Raw genomic sequence first — 22,848 nt, 5'->3', positions numbered from 1 at the left:
AAAAATAATGAGCCTGGTTCCAGAAAATAAGAAAATGCTCAAAGAAACATAAGAGCTTGGCAAAAGAACACAGGAGCCAACCTGGGGGCACTTCTAATGGTCCAAACTGGAACAGTCCGAACATCAAAATAAATAAAGATAATATTGAAATTTAACCCATAAAGTAAAAGAAATATCCACAAGTCTGTACTGATATAAATAAATACTCAATTTGGAAATAAGAGATGGCTCTTCTTTATCATATAATTCCAGTTAATAAACGTGGAAGGAAAGAGGAAAGTAGAAAATCAGCATTAAGCAAATATCACAGTAATCATTTCTGCAGACCAGATCTACTGATGGATGTTAAAGTTAGTGTAAACTTGAGGAGAAATGGGATTTGCATCATATCAAAGTATCTCTCCCCAAATATTTATTAACTAAAAAGTGATAGATGGTAATGCTGCAGTAGAGGAAGCCCACAGAAGACACCTTCACCAAGTAATCAATGACAACATCACCAGTAGACAACATCACCAGTAAAAAACATCATCATCATGAACTCCATGATATGATGTACTCAGAAAAACACAGTATCATTCCTATGGTGCAATACAATACAATGTAATATGATTTCTACGGTATTTTTGCCAAAGAAACATAACCACAGTCCAATTATGACAAAATATCAGACAAACCCAAACTGAGAGAATTTGAAAAATAACTTATCAGTACTTCAAATGTGTCAAGATCCTGAAAGACAAGGAAAGACTGAGGATCTGTTGAAAGACAATAGGAAACTAAGAAGAGATAGAAGGATGGATCCTAGAGCAGAGAAGTGCACTTATGAAACCATAGTAATTAAGCTTTTGATATATTGACAGAAATAGACCAAGGCGACAGAATAGAGGGCCCACACACTGACCTATGCAAGTATGAAACTTGGAATAAGCCAGAGTTGGCAGGTCAAATAAGTGACAAAATAAGTTAGAAAACGTAATTAACTGTGTGAAAAAGGATGACAATATTTCCTTACCTCATTCAGGTACAGGATTATCCATCCACAATAAAACTATTTACAATAGCAGAAACCTAGAATAAACTTAAGTGGGTAACAATGGAAAAGAGGACAAATAAGTTTACAAACACACACATACACACACAAACACACACACACACAGCTGCAACTATTATGAAGCAGTCAGAGCAAATGAAGTAGAACCACATAGATGTTAACATTAATAGAATTGAAAAATAAGTCCTACAGAAGGCACAACACATGATTTTTAATTAATCAAAAGAATTAAAATTCAAAAATATACTCTATAGTACACATATAGATGCAATAAAATTATACTATAAAATAAAGGAGAGAGTGAATATAAGATTCAGAATGATGGGTACTTCAGATGAACTAAAAATAATTTGCATCTAATTATGTGACATCCACACCATCTATTGCCCTGTCTCATTGGTGGACATACCATATTTTATTTGGCTAATCCTTAGAGACTTCCCTGGTGGTCCAGTGGCTAAGACTCCACATTCCCAATGCAGGGGGCGGAACGAAGATCCCTGCACACTGCATGGCGAGGCCTAAACAAAAAAAAGTGAAACCCTTTGCCAATTTACTATCTAATATGCTACTTGCCAGGCAATATGAAAATATCCTTACTCAATAAGTTAGCTAAGCTCATTTGCACTTGTTGATATGATTGATATGTTTGTTCTGTGTTAACCATTTTATATAGTTTATATAATCATTTCATTATGTGGTTTATTTATTTACTCAACGTTTATTTTTATATATAAAAGGGTTTTTATTTTTATTTCAATGCTTGCTCTTCATTAATAACTATATATAAAGTTGATGACCTTTTTTCCTTTCATTGTGTATTGGTACCCTCCTGTGAGCAAGAAGGAAATTAGCTGTTAGACCTCCCCTCCCTTTCCCACAGTATCTGATATATAATAACAAATTTTAGTCTCAATTAATAATTTTGAAACAAGTTTATTCTACCTTTCATATGATCCTCTCACTTTTCTTCTTATTTGTTTATGAATATACTCTTTCTACGTCATCAGAGCGATAGGTATGCCATACTTTACTCCTTGATAATAGTTATTATAACCACTTGTGTCCTTTTTTATAATCGTTGTCTAATCTTGGTTCTGAAGGAAAATGTATCTTTTATGTTTATCACCAGTACTCATGCTGATGTTATTCTGTCATTTAGTAAGCTAATTTAATTCTTTAACAGATTCCACAGGAAATGTGTATAGAAATAAAACTTCCTGAGGAAGTGATTGTGAAAATACTATGTACCTGTATTATTTATAACAGTGCACAGTCTTTTTATTTGAAAGTCAGTTATTTGGATATAAAGTCACAGGTTCACATTCCTAGAGTATTAAATGTGTTATTTCATTGTCCTCTGGCATAAAATTATTATTATTGAAATGTCTAATAATAATTTGATTTCCTTCACTTAGAAGTGACATTTCCTAGAGGCCTAAAGGATATTTTCCTTCTATTATAATCTAGTAGTTTTATCAGAATGTCTGTGTTTACTGTTCCATGTACATTTTTCAGATATATAGTATGCTCTCTCAATATTTCCTTATGGAACTATTTTTACGAAAAAACTAAACTTGAAAAATTTCAGAAATTTATTTTAAATGCAAATTTTAATTTTACAATTTAAAATTTAGTAATTTTTTGTGCTATTGATTTTTTTTTCTTTGAGAACTTCTAACAGAGGTAATTTCTGCACTTGTTAAGTCAATATAAATTGACCCAACAAGTAATATGAAATACAGGATTAGCCAAGATAATACAGCCCTGAAATTACCTACCAATTACCTTCTTTCCCCACCTTTCTACCGAAACTTTTTGCAAAACTCCCTAATGACTTTCTCATCCCAATAACTAGTGGCTTCTTTTGAGTTATTTTACATTACTTCATCTCTGATGAATTTGATTCTGTTGATTACTTCTTTCTCGTGTTCTGTTTTAGTTTGGATTCTTTGATTGATCTTTCCTGATCCTTTTTCTCTGTTTCTCAATTCTTCTTTTTACTCTCTTTCACTACCTCTTAAATGATTGACTCCCTAGGGGTCAGTCTTGTTTCATTCTTCTTTTTTGTTACACTTGTCCGATGGGCATGTCGTCTGCTCTCCAGTCTTTATCTGGATTCCGTTTAAGATTTTCTAACTTTTATTTCATGCTCCAATTTGTATTTTCAACTGCTTACTAAGTATTATTGTTCTGATAATATCTCAAACTTAATATGTTCATAATGAATCTCATTACCTTCCTTAAATTCCAAACCTGCTTTTCTTATGCTATTTGCATCAGAGAAAATTTTGCAATTATCTTATGAATCATTATTTGGCTACATTTTCCCTTTTTAGTTCACATCCAGTTTTTTTCTGCATTACCTTAAAAATGCTTCCTAAATGCATTTATTATAAACTGCACTACCACTGCCTTTAACTGAGGCCTTTTCAACTCACCAGCCCCCTAACTGGTGTCCCTGCTTTCCATGTCTACTTCCTCCAAACTGCACAAGATCATCAGAATAGCACTTTAAAACACATAATTCATATATACACTACCATGTGTAAAATAGATAGCTAGTGGGAACCTGCTGTATAGCACAGGGAGCTCAGCTTGGTGCTCTGTGATGACCTAGATGGGTGGGATGATGGACGTGGGAGCGAGGTCCAAGAGGGAGGTGATATGTGTATACATATAGCTGATTCACTTCATTGTACAGCAGAAACTAACACGATATTGTAAAGCAACTATACTCCAATTTTTTTAAAAAAAGTTAAAAAATACCATAATTCAGCACATCATTCCCCTTCTTTAAAACACTTGATGGCTCTTCTTTGCATATAGCAGTGATTATCAGTTTTATTTTATCATGTTAACAATGGCTCTTTATTGTTTTCTCTGCAATGAAGTCCATGGATAAAAAGAGAGTTTCTTGAGCCAAAGCAGGCATGGGAGTGGTAGACGGTGGAGGGTCTAGAGTTTCACCCCATGAATCTTCTTATTCACTACATTCTGGAACACCTCTGATGAATCCTAAGAATTCAGGATAAAGGGTCTGAAAATCCTGGTCAAAAGCCTCAAACTTTTTAGTATGCTATTGAAGATCCTTCCTAAACTGGTTTTATCTATTTTTTTACTATTCTCACACCAGTTATTCAAAATTTTGCAATCCTAACCTAATAACATTTCATTGAATATAGCATGCATTTTCCATTTTGTTGGGTTTTTTTGTTTGTTTTTGGCCTCATCACGTGGCATGCGGGATCGTATTTCCCTGACCAGGGATCGAATCGGTTCCCCCTGAAGTGGAAGTGCAGTACTAACCACTGGACTGCCAGGGAAATCCTTAGCATGCATTTTCATGTCTATTTTATTTTGCATTTCTTCTTTCTTTTTTCCCTTTCCATGCTTAATAACTTAAATTCATCCTTCAAATGCTCCCTCTTCTTTGAAGTCATCCCTCAAGACAAAACTAATTTTCCTTCTATGCACTAGTCTCTGACAGCACTTTGCATAAATGTTTCCTACAACACTGATCATGCTTTTCTATCATGTATCTATGTGTGTTTCCCTCTAACAGAATGTAAACTCTTCAAATATAGGGTCCATATCTTAGTCTAATCTGTATATTACCAATGCTTCATACAGTCTCCAGAACTTAGAAGCTATTTTATAAATATGGACATAAGAACTGACAATGAATGTGTAGAATAAAATATTAAAACATTATTAAGTATGCATGGCCTATTATTCTTTACACTGAGTCTAATTTCCAACTCTACTTTATACACTCTGATATCCATCCCCAGTGGTCATCTTGTCTGAGAGTCTCTTTCATATTTATTGTTGTGGCATACAGTATTTTTTAAAGATGCTGCAGCAACAATATCCTTCATCCCACATGTTCTTCTAGAATGGAACTTGCCAAGCTACAGAGTATGAAGAAAATCAGCTTAGATTTATACCACCTTGTTCTTTTGAATTTTACTGCTCACAAGCAAGGGTTTTTTTCCACATTTTTAACAGTTATAAAATAATTAAGACTATGTGACAGAGATTGTATGTGGCCAGCAAAGCCTAAAGTATTTACTCTTTGCCCTTTTGCAGAAACTTTGCCAAACTCTGTTCTAGAAATTTGACACATCCTTCAAGTGTGGAATCCAATTTCCTTCCCCTTAAATCTATGGATTTATGACTTACTTATAACCAATAGAATGTGATGGATATCATGCTGCATGATCCCCAAGGCTAAGTAAGAAAAGACTATGCATTGCTCACCTTGCTTACTGAAACACTCATGCTGAAGTCCTGAGGCTGTCACATGGAAAGGAAGCCCGAACTACCCCACGTGGAGAAAACACGGAGAATCTGTGTGACTGTGTGAAGAGAGAGAAATGCCCAACCAGCTTCCAACTCCTCCATTTTAGTTACTATCTGACCATGGCTTCATGAGAGACTCAAACAAGAACCATTCATCTAGCCTCTTCCCAAATGTCTGATTCATAGAATGTGTGTGGTAATAAAATGTTGGGGTGGTTTATTATGCAGGAATATGAGCTGTAATAGATTTTAGCACCTGCATCTAGGTTGCTGCCCCCAAAATCCTCAAATGTAGTAGCATTGTCTTTGGGACTGAGCAGCAGGCAGAAGCTTGAAGGGCTTGAGGAGACTGTTAGTAAACTCTAAGGCCCTGAAGGGCTTCAAGGAGGCTCTTGGTGAAGACTTACAGGAAAGTAAGAAAAATGATATTAAAAATTGAAGGGAAGGAGATCTGTGTGACAGAAAGACTGCCAACTCCGTCACCTGCAGGAAATTAGATAACAGGAAATGTACTTAATGATTGTGATGATACAGCTAAGCACAGTTAAAGGCAAAATATTGAAAGTAACGCCTGTATTTTTCTTGTTGCTACTGGCAAAATGTAGGAAGATAGAAATGAGCTAAAGAGAATCTGTTAAATATAAAAAAGCCAAGATGTACTGGATTAAAAAATAAAATTGATTCTCATTTTTAGATAATCTTGACAAATGATTTTCAGATTAAGAAAGGACCTCAGGCTAATCAAATCCTGAGTGGGAATCTAGGATCCTTTTTAAGCCATCGGAAAGATATAAGTCTGGGACTAACAGAGCCTTTCAGACAAAGGGCCCCCTAAAGATCATAAAGAAATGATTCACAGATTCTCTCTACTAAACAACAGAACTTCTAAGAATCTTAGATACATTGTCTCACAACAGCTTCATAAGGTTTTGGATTTGTCTAGCGGAGAGAATCACAGTAAGATTCACAGAATAATCCACAACACTTTAAGAGAAATATATTGGTGGTAGTACTACCAGCTTGTACTAAAAGGGACAGACACAGTACAAAATGGATAAAGGTCCTTGAATCTCCATCATTTTATGGACATGAAGCAGGATGAGAAGGTAACTCAGTTTCAATCTCAGGTTTTTAAAATTTTTGTTTGTTTGTTTGTTTTTATGGAAAAGATAGAATGAAATAAGATCTCAGGCAGTCAGACCAAGATCCCAGAGAACAACAGTCAGAGTAGTAATTATCCATAATCAAGAAACTGATATAGTATGTGCCCAGTTGGGTTTTAGGATTGACATGGACCAGTGACTGCTGTGAACCTCCTATTTCCTTTTGTTTCGAGCAGGAATGTCTATACTGATTGTGTTATGCCAGTCCTATCATTATGGGCTGAGTGTATGGAGAGGTCATAATCATCTCTTTAGCTCACTGATTTTTTAAGTAAAAAAAAATAGTACACATGGAACTAAGAAACCTGAAGTCTGAGTGTGAGGCTTATTCCACAATACAGTGATAATGTGGAGGGGTTGAGGGAGGAGGGGAGAATTTACAAATGTGAAGGATGATATTTATTGTGGTCAGAGGACAGAAATGGCATCAGTGGCATATTTTCTTTTTCAAACAAGGACACAAAAATGCTCCTGTCCTACATGTTTTCTATGTCTTTATTTAGCTTTATTGAGGAATAATTGACAAATAAAATTGTAATGTATTTAAGGTGCACAATGTGATGATTTGATATTATATATACATTGTGAAAGAATTCTCACATCTAGTTAACACATGCAGCATCTTACATATTTACCTTTTCTGGGGTTTTTTTTTGGTGAGAATGCTTAAGATCTACTCTCTTAGCCAATTTCAATTATATAAGACAGTATTATCAACTATAGTCACCACACTATACATGCTATACATATAAATGGTCAGACTTTATCTTATAACTGAAAGTTTGCAATATTTTACTAACCTTTCCTCATTTCCCCCACCCTATAGCCCCTAGCAAGTACCATACTGCTCTCTGCCACATGTTTTCTAGAAATTAGAAATTAACCCACCAAGAGGTAGAGTCTAGGTACTAGCTCCTTGAAATTGTGTGGGCTTTTGTGACAACCCAGACAATTACAGCATGGTGGAAGTGATGTTATATGACTTCCAAGCCTAGACCATAAAAATATCCTGCATTTTTGCCTTGTTCTCTTGAAATCTTCACTTTTGGATCACTGCCGCCAGACATCCCTCTGATCTACAGCCCCACTGAGCTTCCAGCAGACTGTAAGCCCTTACCTTCCAACTATGACAGTGAGCCATACTGACAGTGGATTTACCTCAGTTAAAACCTCCTGGAGCAAAGGCAAACAAAACCAGATAATCCCTGCACAAAGTGCAAATACCTAAGTATTAAAATAAGTTTAAAGCCACTAAATTTAGCAGTATTTTTTTGGTTTTTTTTTGTTTTGTTTTTTGGAAGTAATAATCAAGCTTTTATTCCCTCACTGAGATAACAGAAACGAAAGGCAAAAATAAGGGCAAGCTCCCCAGTGTTCCATTTTTCCCCACTGAATAGTACCAGGGGAGGGTCAGGTTATGTCAGGTAAATATATTTTAAAATTATGTATATATATTATAATTATGTATATACATGTGCATGTGTATACACACATATGTATATATAAAGAGATTTATTTCTAGGAATTGGCTCTTGTAATTACAGAGGCTGGTGAGTCTGACATTTGTAGGGAAGGCCTGCAGACTGGAATCTTTTAGGCAGGAGCAGATGCTGCCATCCACAGGTGGAATTTCTTCTTGAAATGTTTGTTATGAAGTAATAGATAACTAATAATTTTTTTTATTTATTTTTTTTTTGTGGTACGCGGGTCTCTCACTGTTGTGGCCTTTCCCATTGCGGTGCACAGGTTGCAGACGCGCAGGCTCAGCGGCCATGGCTCACGGGCCCAGCCGCTCTGCGGCATGTGGGATCCTCCCGGACCAGGGCATGAACCCATGTCCCCTGCATCAGCAGGCGGACTCTCAACCACTGCACCACCAGGGAAGCCCAACTGATAATTTTTTTTTGCTTAGGTTGTCCCCTTTGATTGGAAAGCATAATCCCCTGGTTTAGCCCACCCCCATTGTCCATCTTTTAAAATCCATCACAATGTCCAATTTCTAGCTCCAGTGGCATCTCTCTAGAGTTCCCTGAATCTTCCAGTTCATTTGAAACTATTTCTCTGTACTCCCCAGCAAGTTATCAGATCTCTTTTCCATTTTTGTTCATTAATTCCTCACCTTTTACCAAAACATGTAACTGTATTGGCAATTCATGTAGTCTACTTAGACAAATACTTTGTCTAAGCTTACATTACATGATTTAAAATACTTTGTAAGCTTACATTAAGATTAGAAACCACATCTTTTTACCTTTCTGCTCATTCTTCCCTCCTAATATTATACATTCCATGTAGCAAAACATCAAGAATTTTGTCAAACTGAGTAAAATTTAATTTTAAATAGTTTCAGATGACATTTTAAATTAATAGAAGTGTAACTTTGCTTATACAAATTGAGGGAATGGACTAAGTTGTTTGGTTCAGCTATTAGTTCAACTTATTTTTTGTTTGTTTTATTTGAGATTAATTACAAATATGTGAGAAAACAGCTACTAGAAGATGGTACTTTTTTGTTTTTAACTTTCTGCTTTATTTTATTTTATTTTTTATTATTTTTTTAAACATCTTTATTGTAGTATAATTGCTTTACAATGGTGTGTCAGTTTCTGCTTTATAACAAAGTGAATCAGTTATACATATACTTATGTGCCAATATCTCTTCCCTCTTTCATCTCCCTCCCCTCCACCCTCCCTATCCCACCTCTCTAGGTGGTCACAAAGCAAGAGGATGGTACGTTTTAGATTACAGGTTTTAGACTTTAACTAAAGCATCCATTTTCCATCTGTGCCATCTCAAATAAAATATTACTTACTTATTGTTTTAAATGTCCTTGTTAAAATCTGATGGCTTTAATATTTAATGAAGAAAGCTAGGCAGAAAAAAAAAGACATGCTGTATGTTTCTATCTTTATAAATTTCAAGAACAAGACAAAAATAATTTCTGCTATTGTAACACAGTATGGTGGTTACCCTTGGGAAAAGGGAATGATTCAAAGGGGATACGAGAGGGACATCTGGGTAGCTGATAATATTCTGTGTCTTGATTTGAGTGACGATTTCGTGGTTGTACACTTTTGACAATTCATTGAGTTGCATTCACATGACTTGTAAACTGTGTTTAATATTACACTTCAATTTTGAAGGTGCCTATTTTTAGGCATCAATTACCTGTAGTTACATATTAATGTTCAGTGAAATATGCCTTGGTATCAAGACGTTGAAGAAATTAAAGAATATGAAAAGGTTAGAAAGAGAAGGGACGTAAAAGATTATGTAATGCAACCATAATTTTATAAATTTATTTATTTTATTTATTTTTGGCTGTGTTGGGTCTTTGTTGCTGCACATGGGCTTTCTCTAGTCGCGGCGAGTGGGGGCTATTCTTCATTGCAGTGCGCAGGCTTCTCATTGCAGTGACTTCTCTTGTTGCGGAGCAAGGGCTCTAGGCGCACGGGCTTCAGTAGTTGTGGCTCGTGGGCTTTAGAGCACAGGCTCAGTAGTTGTGGCACACGGCTTTAGCTGCTCCATGGCATGTGGGATCTTACCGGACCAGGGCTCAAACCGGTGTTCCCTGCGTTGGCAGGTGGATTCTTAACCACTGCACCACCAGGGAAGCCCCCATAATTTCTTATAAATGAAGCATATGACATCCCATTATGGTATCACATACAAAGTCATGATGCAATTTAGGAGCCGAATTAAATGGTTTTATGGCTCCTTATTGAGTGTTATTTTCACAGTGCCTAGTATAAAAAGTTGTATAATAAAGATATGTTGCTTATTCTTGAATATATTGTATTATGATAGTGATTTATGAACATTAATGTCTATTCCTCTACCACCATCTTTAGATTCTGAACATACTTATAACTCATATTTATACTTCTAGTTCTTATAAAAAACATCCTAGCTCTGTTTTATTCACTGCTGACCCAGCAAGTTTCTGGAAGATTTGACCTCAGAAGACCCTTTTGATCTTAAAGACCTTGTAAGTGTCTATACTTACAACATCCTCTAACTCTGCTAAAAATTCACAGTCTCTGGGTTGTTTCCCCATAAAGAAGTGTAAGAGCTTAGATTTCAGCCTGTTCCCTCTCTGCAGGCATCAAGTCTTTATTAGGTATTTTTCCTAGCACATAAGCCAGGACTTCATCAAACTGCATCCCACTGGGTACAAAGACTGTTCTTAAGTTTCCAGAGAGGGATATCTTTTGCAATGACTCCTCTGTCCTTTTTCTCATTTCTAGGTCACTTTCAACTTATTCTTTACAATACGTGGAGATTAATCAGTCAGGTTTGCTGATGACCATATCCTGTTAATCAAAATAGCACACTGCTGCTCTGGCTTGTCTGCTAGTTGCTCACTATTCCTTTGGCTACGTGCAATTCCTTATCATCGAGAGGCTATTTAGTATTTTATGATGTTTTTATATAGGAACTTGGCAGTTTAATTTTTCTACCTTTATGATTTTGACTTTTTTCTGACTAAAAGTAACATATATCCAATATTTAAAAATTGGGAAATACAGGAAATTATCATAATAACAATATCAAAATCACAATCATAATAATAGTTAAAATTTATTTACAGGTTACTCTGAAGTACTGTGCTAATTTTTTTAATACATATTAATACACATTCATATTTTACCTAATTCCACAATATCCCAGTGAGATAGGCACAGATATGGTTAAAGGAAGACAAGTTAAACTGTTTATTTCCAAATCATATGGATAGTAAGTGGCTGAACTGGGAATTGAATCTAGATCTTCTGAATATGAAGCCCCAAATCTCTCTAAAATCTACTATTTAAAAGATAACAATTGTTTACATTTTAGTGTTTTTCTGTCATGTAATAAACACATATAGCTCTAAATATTTTTCTATATAATTGTGATAAGTCTGTACATACAAATTTATACCCTGCTATGAGCACTTAGTATTATAACAATTTTCTCATTTTATTAACATTTGAAATATTGGAAATCTGTATTTTCTGGGTTATACAGTATTAGGAACAATTTTTTAAACAATGTAACAGCTATTCATTTCTCATATATATTACATGAGGTGCACAGCTCAATTGTGGCTCTGCTGGGCTCTGCTTTGGATGAGCTAGGCTTGGCTTCATATGCCTTCTCAACCAGAATCAGAGCTGAGGGATGAACATCTATCTGGGAAGAGTGTTCGTGGAGGAGCAGTAGAATAAGAGGAGTCCAGTTAAGTCACTCAGCTGCAGTTAAACCTGTGTTCAGATGTGTGAAAAGTCACAAATGTTCATATCAAATTGGCAAAAGTGTGTCACATGGCCAAGCCCGGAGACAGTGGTTCCAGGAAGCATGGCTAACATGGGAAGGGAATGAATAATGGTAAACCAATAATACAAACTACCATAGTATTCATTTCCATTCTACAGGAAAATATACATTCACTCCCTCCCCAAAGCATTCAAATGTCTTTTGTTGAAGTAAAAATAAGATCGAAACCCAAGATCTTGGGATACAAATTAGATGCTGTTAGAGCTTCTCTTGAATCAAAGAACTTTCAATTAAAAATACAAGTTATCTGCTCCCCTGTATACCCAAAGTACAGTGAGGGAAAAAGGACAAGATAATCACAATGAATATTCACATAGAAACAGAAAAAATATATATTCACAGTAATCACTCGTTCTCAGAAATCCTGAAATCCCACTGGGCAAATGTAAGATTGGCCCTAACCTAGGGAATGTTATTTGACTAGGCTCCAGTTATGTCCCATAGAATTAACAATTCTGTCCCTGGTACTCCAAGGTACTTAGCTCTGCCTTTGAGAATATTCTCCTTGGCTGGTTTAAGAAGGCAATGGGATATGTATAACAGAATCACTTTGCTGTACACCTGAAACTAACACAACATTGTTAATCAACTATATTTCAAAATAAAATAAAAAGATAAAAAAAGAAGGCAGTATTGGGGTATGCCTTCCTTGCCATTGAGCAAATTTTTCTACCTGTGGAGAGTTGAGGGATGATGGGAAATTTTACATCTACAATATTTACAGTCTTTTTAATCCAGATACATAACAGTTTGGTGATACATGTCTCTCAGAAAGTTTGCTGGTTTTATCTCTTTGATTCTAGTCAGTGGTATATGACAATAGGCAAACTCTCAATTTTTCCTGATATATACCTCTGTCACTCTTTCTAGACTTAATTTAGGGTCTTCATGTTTATCAGGTTTCCATGAGACCATGACAGTGCATTCTCATCTTTAAGAAATTTTGTCAAAATGAAAGGATTTACTGAAGGCTACTTAATAAAATCAGACATAAGGAAAATCTGACATTTACTCCTTTGATTTTGTCTTTGTCCAGAGGTTATGTTTCTATGACCACACCCTTGATTTGGTTTTACCTTTGGGTTTGACCTTAATTTGAAAATCTTTTAACAGCTGAGATAAAAAACAGATGCATTTTCAACTCTGTGAGTCTCTAAGTTTCTGTAGTCTCCCTTCTTTCTCACGTGAAAACCATTTTTCTCCTGAGCTCATTTCTTACTTGAAATACCTTTCCAAATGGAGCAAATAATGACAAACTCAGGCTGCCATTACTTTGATCAAAACCTTTTAAACTAAAGCTCAAAGTTACATATTCTGCCTTCCAAATGAACATTTTACCAAATATTTCACAACAGAATCCTGTGGTCTTCCTTTTTCTAACCTCTTTATAACAGTGTTCTCACTGCCTTCCCTCTGCATCTATAACCAATGCCACATATTTTGGTGTTTTGTTATGGCAGATAACATATTTATAGATACCCTATTTATAGAACTGAATTATATATTCAGTTTTCACTAGTTTAAGCTATAGGGGGAAAGCCCTCAAAATATCAGTGGCTTACATGACATATAATTGTTTCTTATTAACATCAACTGAGGGTATCAGGGGGCCCAAGACATCTAGGCTCTGCTGCCTAGAGGAACAATTTGTGACTGAGGTGAGCCATTTCCCTAGAGTCTTATGTAAACAAGGTTGAAAAATCCTCTTTTTGCTAATACTAGTTTGAGCCACCTTTTCTATCACATGTTCCTAAGAAATCAACCGATCTGCTTTATTAAGGAATTTGATCTTTATCCTAGGAGCATGGCAGACATTGAAAGATTTCCTTTAGAGAGATAACACATTATATTGTATTTTCAGAAAAAATTACTCTGCCGGCAGTACAGAGAAAGAATGGGGAAAAGTCCAAAGTGGATAAGAAAAGACCAGTTTTTAGGTCAACAGAGAATCTAAATAATAGAATATCATAGCTTGGAATAGAGTGGTGGCACCAAAGAATGAGACATGCCCAGATTTAAGAAGCTTAACAGAAGAGACAAGAATTGATAGTGAATTAGACATGTGAGTGAGGAAGAAGAACTGATGCAAAGAAACACAGGATTTTTATTTTGTGCAACTGGATCAGTTAGTGTGACAGAAAACACTGAAACAGGAGTTATTTTCATTATAAAATAACTAGTTAGTTCTTAAACATGTTGAATATTATGTCCCCTTGAAACATTCAAGTGGAGATGTTGAGTGTACAGTTGGATATTTGAAACTTAGAAAATAAATCTTGGTTAGAAATATAAATTTCTGGGCCTTTAAATTAAATTTGGACATAGATAAATTCTTAAACGCACTTAATCTGCTTTGTGAGCATTTTAGAATCTCTTTTCTTTTAATAATAAAAAAATCATAGCTGTCAGCTGTTTCATATATATAGAACTTTTCTCTCCCCAAGAAGTTTATAATCTCTTGGAGGATAGGAAATTTACTTCCACTGTCCAGAATAGCAGTTTATACTTGGTAAGGGTTTACTAAGATTTACTTAGTGAATAAATGAAGATTGCAAACAGTATCATCTATCTAGCATTTTGGCTGGAAACATTTTTTTTTCCTATGATTTCAAATGTGGCTTTTAAAGTCTCTTTGTTTCAACTCTCAGCTATGTATGTCTCCATCCGTTTTACCTGTTTTTTTTCTTTGTTCAACTACTCACATAGAAAATACCATTTACAAACAGCTGAGTTCTCACTTCTCTGCACACTTAAGGAAAGACCAAAAGAGTGTATTTTCATAAATATTTTCTAAACAATTTTGTTCTGTGTGTTTACATTGAAGCAAAGTAGTGGTGGAGAAGTGGGAGATTGGAGAGAGTCTATCTGATACCTGCATACCTGATCAATTTCAATTTTTGATACAAAGGTGCTTTGTTTGTTTGTTTATTTGAGGGGGTTTGGGTTTTATTTTTTCCTTTAGCCTACAGTACAGACTTTTGGAAAGGAAAGTATTAAGAATGGATTATATATGTGCAAAATTTGTTCAGATCTATGGGGGCTGGTATTTCAATTTTCATGAATACTTCAAAAGAACTAGAGGAATATTAAGATATGTCATCACTGACTCACTTTAAGTTTTTCATAAATAGTGTGTTCCATTTATATAGCAGAAACCTCTGTTGGATGACTAACATAAAAGCGGATTTAACTCAAAGAGTAGCAGGAATTTCTTAGCTTACTGTTTATTGTCACAGTTGCAATACAAACCAATACATTCAGAGCCTCTACCCCATAGATACAAAGAGAAGCCCAAAAGGAGCTAGCCAAGCAGAGAGGAGTTATGCTAAATTGGCCTCAGCTGCAGGTCCCTTTCTGCATATCCTCCCACAGCAGAATGGCCCTTCCTTACCAAGATTGGTGCACTCATTTGTCATGCGAATGATACTTTTCTGAATGTCAGAGAATGGAAAGGCAATGACACCTGGAACTACAGTCTACTCACCAAACACCCATTATAAAATGAGATCATGTTGGAAAATATGCAGGTGTTTATCTCCAACAGGTTTTTTAAGGGAAATAAAACATTTGGACATGGAGCCACAAATACTCGTTTTAGCCGTTTTCCATTTTTTTTTTTAACTAGCTAGTGACATATTAGGCTAAGATAGACAGTATTTTCAGGGTTTCATTGCCTTATAAATCCTCTTTTGTGGAACAAGAAATTGTAATAGAATAGAATTTTGACCATGTAAATATTGTAGAAAGATGGCACTTAGAAAATAACTAATTTATTTCATGCTGCTAAAATAAATCCTTATATGGTCAACTCAGTTTCTGTAACCTCCCCGCTTCTTTGAGAGATGTGAAAAAAAAATCAGGCTAACAAAATAACTGAGCTTACTCTCTAAACAGCATTTCTACATAGCTCACCATTCTATGGGGTATGTGTAAATCCACTTTAAACTAGGTATCTATATTATGCCAGTTCTTTCCCCAATCTGCTGTCTTCAGCCCTCTGCCAAGTCCCTAGAAATCCTTCAAGCCATGCCTAATCCCAACATTGCACCTCTCAAATGAAATTCTCCAATGTCCAAGCATTCTTCTAGGCACCAAGAAAACTCCCTTATTTTCTCCCCAGTGCACCGTGTCCAGGAGAATCGGTGCTCATCCACTTGGGGCTGTTATCAGGTCAGCTATTCAGCAGCATCAGTATCTCTCCTTTGAGCCTTCAGAATGCTAAAGCTTTGTGTTGGCCCATGCCATCCTAGAGCAGGGACAGGAGAGAGGAGAGAGTTGTAGACAAGAAGAATAGGATTCTCCTTGGTATTGTACTCTTTTAGAAGGCTCCCCAATGCATTTCAGAGGTAGGTAAAACTTCTCTTTTGGTTTTTATTTACAGTCCCTGCTCTCCCTGGGACCCAGATATAAGTCCAAGATAGCTAGAATGAACTCTAATGGCAACTGGCATTTTTCTCAAGATTCTTATCTGCAGACTTCAATGTTCTTACAAGGTTTAGATATTCATCCCTGGTTACTTCCTTCCTTAAGACAATTCCTTCATTAGATGCTCCTTAATTCCCTGAACATATGCTTTTCTGGGGCTATCCTGTCAGTTTGCCAGTTTAATCTAAAATCCAACATCTATTCATAAATCAACAAATATTTATTGGATCACTATCATTGACTAGACACTTCAAGTAAGTTTTTAATTACAAAAAATTATTCACTAATTTTTATTTGCTGAAAAAGTACTGTCCTTTGTGGCCTTTGTTAGAATCCAAAAAGAATTTATTTAGTTGCTTTTTAGCAAAAAACTAGACATAAAAAAGAAAGACATGCAATTTTGTGCATGTGTGGGAGTACATGTTGTTGATATTTTCTGAGTGTTAGCTGATGCCAAAACTTCTCTTAACCTCCCCAGTCTGCTAATTTCCTCTTTTCCAAGGAATGGGGAACCACACAATACACTTATATACTCTCTAAACAGATTCTCTCAATAGCCTCATCAAACCTCCAATACATTCCATGTCATCTCCGTTATTGGAGGTGGTGAGTGATGAACCTTGATTTTCAGATAGTCTGGTTTCAGACTTTCTTTAAACATCTTTCATAGATAACCTGAAATCTCACTTCAGTATGTGAGGGTACTTCACACTTACTAAACTGACTTCTGGAGGATCTGCTAAAAATTTGAGACAAAAGGGAAAATTGTGTTACATGCTATTACAGTCACTTTTTTATGCTCTTCTTTATTAGGATAACTCAGTTTAGGTAGTTGTCTACAGGGCTAAGCTAAGGTGCGGTAAAGTTGAGTCTTCTTTCTGTAGCACATACACTTAGAATCCACTGAGGAAAGAATAGAGATTGACTATATTTCTCACTAACTTCTTTCTTACTCCTTTTCTCCATTGTAGTACTTTCATGGAATAATATTAAGATGCCTTTATCTCATCAGTTTAATTAAATTTCCACTTTTTGGTTCCCTCCTATTCTTTTTGTGGTCAGTATTGAGAAATAGTATAGATGTTGGTTCACAGGGGAAAGGAGAAGAAGAAAGAAGAGGAAAGCAGAGATCCATGGTATTCAAATATTATGACCTAAAAGTAAGCTTGTGAACTAATCAGGTGTTCAGTGCTTTTTATTTACCAGCTTTTTTCAATTGTACCATCTTTTGAATTCTTTTCACATCAACTCCTCTTTTCCAACTCATCACCTCATGATGAAAGGATTATTATAGATGAAAGCCTTCAAAAGTATCTCATGCAGATAAAACATGAATCTTCTGCCTCAGGAGCCTTTACAATTTTCTTTAAAATCTTTAAAATATTATCAACTCCACCCCTTTCACATTAGTAACTAGCCAAAAATTAAAAACTATACACTAGAGAAAACAGCATTTCACACAAACCAGCAGGTGTATAAGAGATCAAAAATCTATTTTCTCCTTTAAATGAAGTGATTGCTCTGTGAAGACCTCTATTAAATTTGGCATAAAGAAGAAATCCATGAAAATCATTCTCTTCACTAAAATATTTTCAAAAGTAGATCAGAATAAAAACCATATCCCAGTGTTCCGTATTTAGAGTGCACATTGAGCTAGAGGCCTAGACATCTTTAAAGTATTGCTCATAGCATGAAACCTTCTGTGAAGAAAAAGATAAATCTCTAAAGCTTTAATTCATGTATTTATGTTGGAAAACTTCCAAAAGAGCAAGTAGTTATTCTAAGATTATTATAGAGTTTAAAATAGGGTTAAATGCAGAAGCATTTGTTAGATTTTTTTTCTTCTTCCTGAGAGGCATCATTCTCACAGCGATCTAGTTAATGGTACACTAGTGGATTAAAAAAAAAAAAAATAGAAGGGCTGTAAAACTACAGAGAAAACTTGATAGTAAATACCATAAAAATAACAATTCACTTTTAGATAAGCACTTTAAAATTTAGAAAGCATTATCACATTTTTAATCTTGTGTTTGCAAAGTAAGTTTTGAGAACTCATGTTATTATCTGCACTTTACAGACAAAAGGAATACAGTTCTAAGAAGGTAAGATTTGCCCAATATCACATAACTACTTAATGACAGAGTTGGGACTCTAACTCTTTTAATACCAGTTCAAAGGCTCTTTTACTACAATAATATTTGTCTTAGGTAGAATTCTCCTTACCCTATTAGGAAAGAAGCTAAACAAACATAATACATCTATTCAACAATGAAGTAATCAACTGAACACCACATAAAGGTAAAAAAGACATATGTTTCATTATAAAAACCTTTAAAACCTTTGAAATGGGTGAAAGGACTGTGTGCCCTTTCAACAGAAAGTAGAGCATTTTCTAGCAGATCCTTCTAAGTTTCTGATTTAATAGATGTCTGAGTCTTCTCTTGGGTTGGATCTTACAGTTCAATAATGTATAAAAATACTGATAGTAATGAAAGTAATTCTTGTCCATAGAGATCCAATTTGGCCCATGGATATTAAATTAACTTCCACCCTGTGGATATTGATCAGTTTTGCACCTATTGGCAAATTCATTTTCATATTTCAATGGCCTATATGTATGTCTGTACTTTGGAGTCTCATTTGAACCAGTTTTAACTTTAACTGGTTCCCTCATTAACTAATAAGTTAAATAAAAATATTTCATACATGTTCATTTTTCATTTGTAGGAAGGTCATATTTTACTTTTGGAAAAATATTCTTATCAAATGAAACTAAATATGTGTCTTACAAGAAATCACCATCTAATAAGGACTGATATATAAAGTAATAAATGTCTAATAATACAGATTTGTGAAGAAAGTGATTTACAGACATAAATAAACTATACAATGGGGGTAAGGAATAATGGTTTAGCTCTGACTTGAAAATGAAGACAAGAAAGAGAAAAACTATAAAAGTTAAAGAAACATACCACAGTGAGCTATGTTTAAAGCATAACTGAACAATAAATAGAAATAAAGCAAACAGTCTGTTTTGGGGTAATGAATCATTATTCTTTAGCATCACTATAAACTGAAACAAATAATTTTCATTATAAAATATCCTACCTAGGCTGCAATATGATAGGCAAATGAAGTGGGAAATTGCACTAAGATTTGGTGAATTCAATCTTTTTGGTCAAACTGAATATATATCCAGCCCCTAGGAGATTTTTTTCTGTTATTTCAGCTGAATTTCATATTTGTAAAGACTACCTATTCATTAAGAGCAAGTTATTTTTCTAATTCATCTCAGTAGCTACCTCAGTACTAAACAAAGATTGCTGCCCAGAAAATCCATTTCATAGATATTTGATGAATTTAATGAATACTTGAGTTCATGCTGGTGCCTTCTCCTGAAGTGTTCTCCCCTTCAGAAATTCCATTAATCTTGCAAAGCCCGTCAAAGTTTTCTCCTACTTGAAGCCTCTGTCTGAATCATACAACCACATTTTCTGTTTCGCTTATAGCATCTCACATGTCTCTATAGCACTGGTTTCATTCTGTCTTGTAGTATGTAGCTATTGGTAGTTTATATCATCATATTCTCCCCTCATAGAATCTTATCTCCTTGAGGTCAAGACACTGATTTACATGTCTATGTAACTCTCAAATGCTTGCCATGGTGCTGGTACAGATATCTGTTTGATGAGTTTACTAAAAAAATAGTTCACTTGGCAGGGAAAATTCTTGAGAGACCAAAAATATATTTTGAACATAAAAATAAAGAATTTATTTCTAAATAATTTATTTTCATGAGACAATAATCTTTAATTACTGCAGAATTAGTTTTGAAATTTACTTTTTTTTAGTATAAAAAATTATCTGAGCCACTGATAAGTCAGTCTATACTAAAGTTATATAAATATGGCAAGTTTATGGGAGCTGTAAATAAATATACATCTATTCCACAACATATACAAATAGTGAATAAGAAAATGATATCACAGAAGGAAGGACAAGAAACTTTATGGATAAAGACTTTGCTTTGTAGCAGCATGGTGATTTACTGATCTCTGGTTTTACCAATAATATCCCTTACAGTATGCATGTGAGTGCATAATATTCCAAACTAAATAAATATGATATGGTGGAGCATTTTATATATGTCAGGAAATTGATAAATTTTCATATCATCTAAGAGTCTGTAAATCATCATTTTGATGATGAATAAAAATTTCTCCAGATATAATCTATTCTCAAACATCGGCAAATGACACAACATGACAACTGTGTTAGTGATTCTTACAACAAGTAATAATTTGGGGGGAAATATCCTAGTAAATGCCAAACAAAGGAATCATCCAGGGAGTATGTAATGCAAGGTAGCAACTGGAAGACTATATGGTCTGAGGGAAGCCCACAGCCATACTGGTAACAACCAAGGGAGTCTGGGGGTGAGGGGAAGTGAAAATGGTGGGATTGATTTCATGTCAGGTTGAATCAAGGACTAGTAGGACTAGGGGGAATGCTAGATTCACTGAAATAGAGCCATTGACAATTTTTAAAAGTTACTTACTGTTATAGGTTGAATTGTGTACCCCCAAATGTTATAATGAAGTCCTAACCCCTGATACCTGTGAATGTGACTTTATATAGGAACAGAGTCATTGCAGCTGTAAATAGTTAAGTTAAAATGAGTGCTGGAGTCAGGTGGGCCCTTAATCCAATATGATTGATGTTTTTATGAAAAGAGGAAAATGTAGACATGGACATAGAAAATATCTGTGTGATGTTGGAGGTATGAGATTGGAGTGATGCACCTGCAAGCCAAACAGAAGCCGGAGGGGGCAAGAAGCCTCCTCCTCCAGAATCTCTGGAAGGAGCATCGTTATGCCAACACCTCAATTTCAGACTTCTGGCCTCCAGAACTATGAGAGAATAAATTTCTGCTGTTTTAAGCCACATAGTTTGTGGTACTTGTACAACAATACTAGGAAACTAATACAGAGATCTTTCTAGGTACTAAAGTAACAAAGACTATTTTAAATAGTTACTTTAATGCACTTACCTTGGTGATAATAATGATTGGATTCTATGTGGCATAATCTCATTAATATAGGGGAAAAGAAAACACCAAACTCTTGAATTATGGTTGTCATAAAACTTATATGAAATCTGTCTAATAATGATGGTAACAATAATTATCATGTACCAAATGCAAGATCTTTAATTTCCTCCACAACCATAAGTGTTAGTCAGTATTATCCTATTTTACAGAAACCAAAAATAGAGCACAAGTAGATTAGGAATTATCACAAGGAGAAAAGCCACAATTCAAATCCAGGTGTATGATTCCATGCAATGCTCTTTGAATACACCTCTAAATCTTCTGATAAATCGACCCCCAAAACAAACAATTTGACTGATTTTTCTTAATTGAATTGACTATATGTTTGAGGATTTAAAGTTGCATCATTTAAGAAATCAATAGAAAGTAACTTGCTCAAACATCACAAGCATGTATCTGAATTATTTTAGTCCTGTCAGTAAATTACCAGAAAACATACAGTATTTCTTCTCCTACCCACTACTTCTCCATATGTCTACTACATGTCCTACATTCTTAAAAATTGAGTGATTCTGCCTTTTTCTTCAGGGAAATAGCATAACATATTGATTAAAATGAGAAGGGGCTTTGATGTGTCATAGTCCCTGTGACTGTGGTGGTTTCCTTGCACCCCCAGAGTCCTTAGTTTCCTCATTATAAAATGAGGATCATAATACTTACTTCATAGTATTACTATACAGATTAGCTGCTTAGCATAATGGCAGGCACATACACTAATTTACTATTACAACTATGCCTTCAATAGTATACTTAGAACTAGGAAAATGTGTTGATTATATGAAATTGACCACAAATGTATCATATAATTTTAACCATCAGCTTCTTAGCTTCTATCATCAAAAGAAATTTTTAAAAGATGCAGAAATCAAGGAAGGCATTTTCTTTCCTGTATTATTTAAAGAATTTCCTACAATTCAAAATACAAAATAGTTCTGAAAAGCTAATCTTCACATAGGAAAGAATTTGTAAAGTTTCAAGTTCTATATAGAAAAATATATGACTTACATAAACAGATTTAGTGCCAAGCTGTTTCCAAATTTCCTCTGCTAAAACATAATAGTCACATATTTCCCATCCAAACCATTTTTGCATCACAATAGGAACCAAATGGTAAAATAAAAGGTATTTACTGGGATTTTTTTGTTCTGCAGATGTAGCCTATCCAAATGATTAAATACTCCCAAAAAAGCATTGATAGGAAAATGATGATGGCATTAAGGGAGACACAATATTTGTATTTTCTTTATTAAAAAATGCTATCTACCTTCAAATTAGTTCTCAAATTTTTTGTCACCATTAGGACAAATGACAGTGAAGCAGCAAAGTATATGATTGAGAGTGTGGGCTCTGGAATCAGAGTTTGCACTTATTATCCCATTTCCACTGCTCACCAGTTGTGAGAACTTGGTCTAGCCATGTATCCATATATTCCTCAGCTTCTTCATACGCAAAACATAAATATGCATATTGC

Source organism: Neophocaena asiaeorientalis, unplaced genomic scaffold (assembly GCF_003031525.2).
Source record: "Neophocaena asiaeorientalis asiaeorientalis breed wild unplaced genomic scaffold, Neophocaena_asiaeorientalis_V1.1 scaffold147, whole genome shotgun sequence".
In the NCBI taxonomy this organism is placed as follows: Eukaryota; Metazoa; Chordata; class Mammalia; order Artiodactyla; family Phocoenidae; genus Neophocaena; species Neophocaena asiaeorientalis.
Note: the sequence above shows the minus strand (reverse complement) of the source record.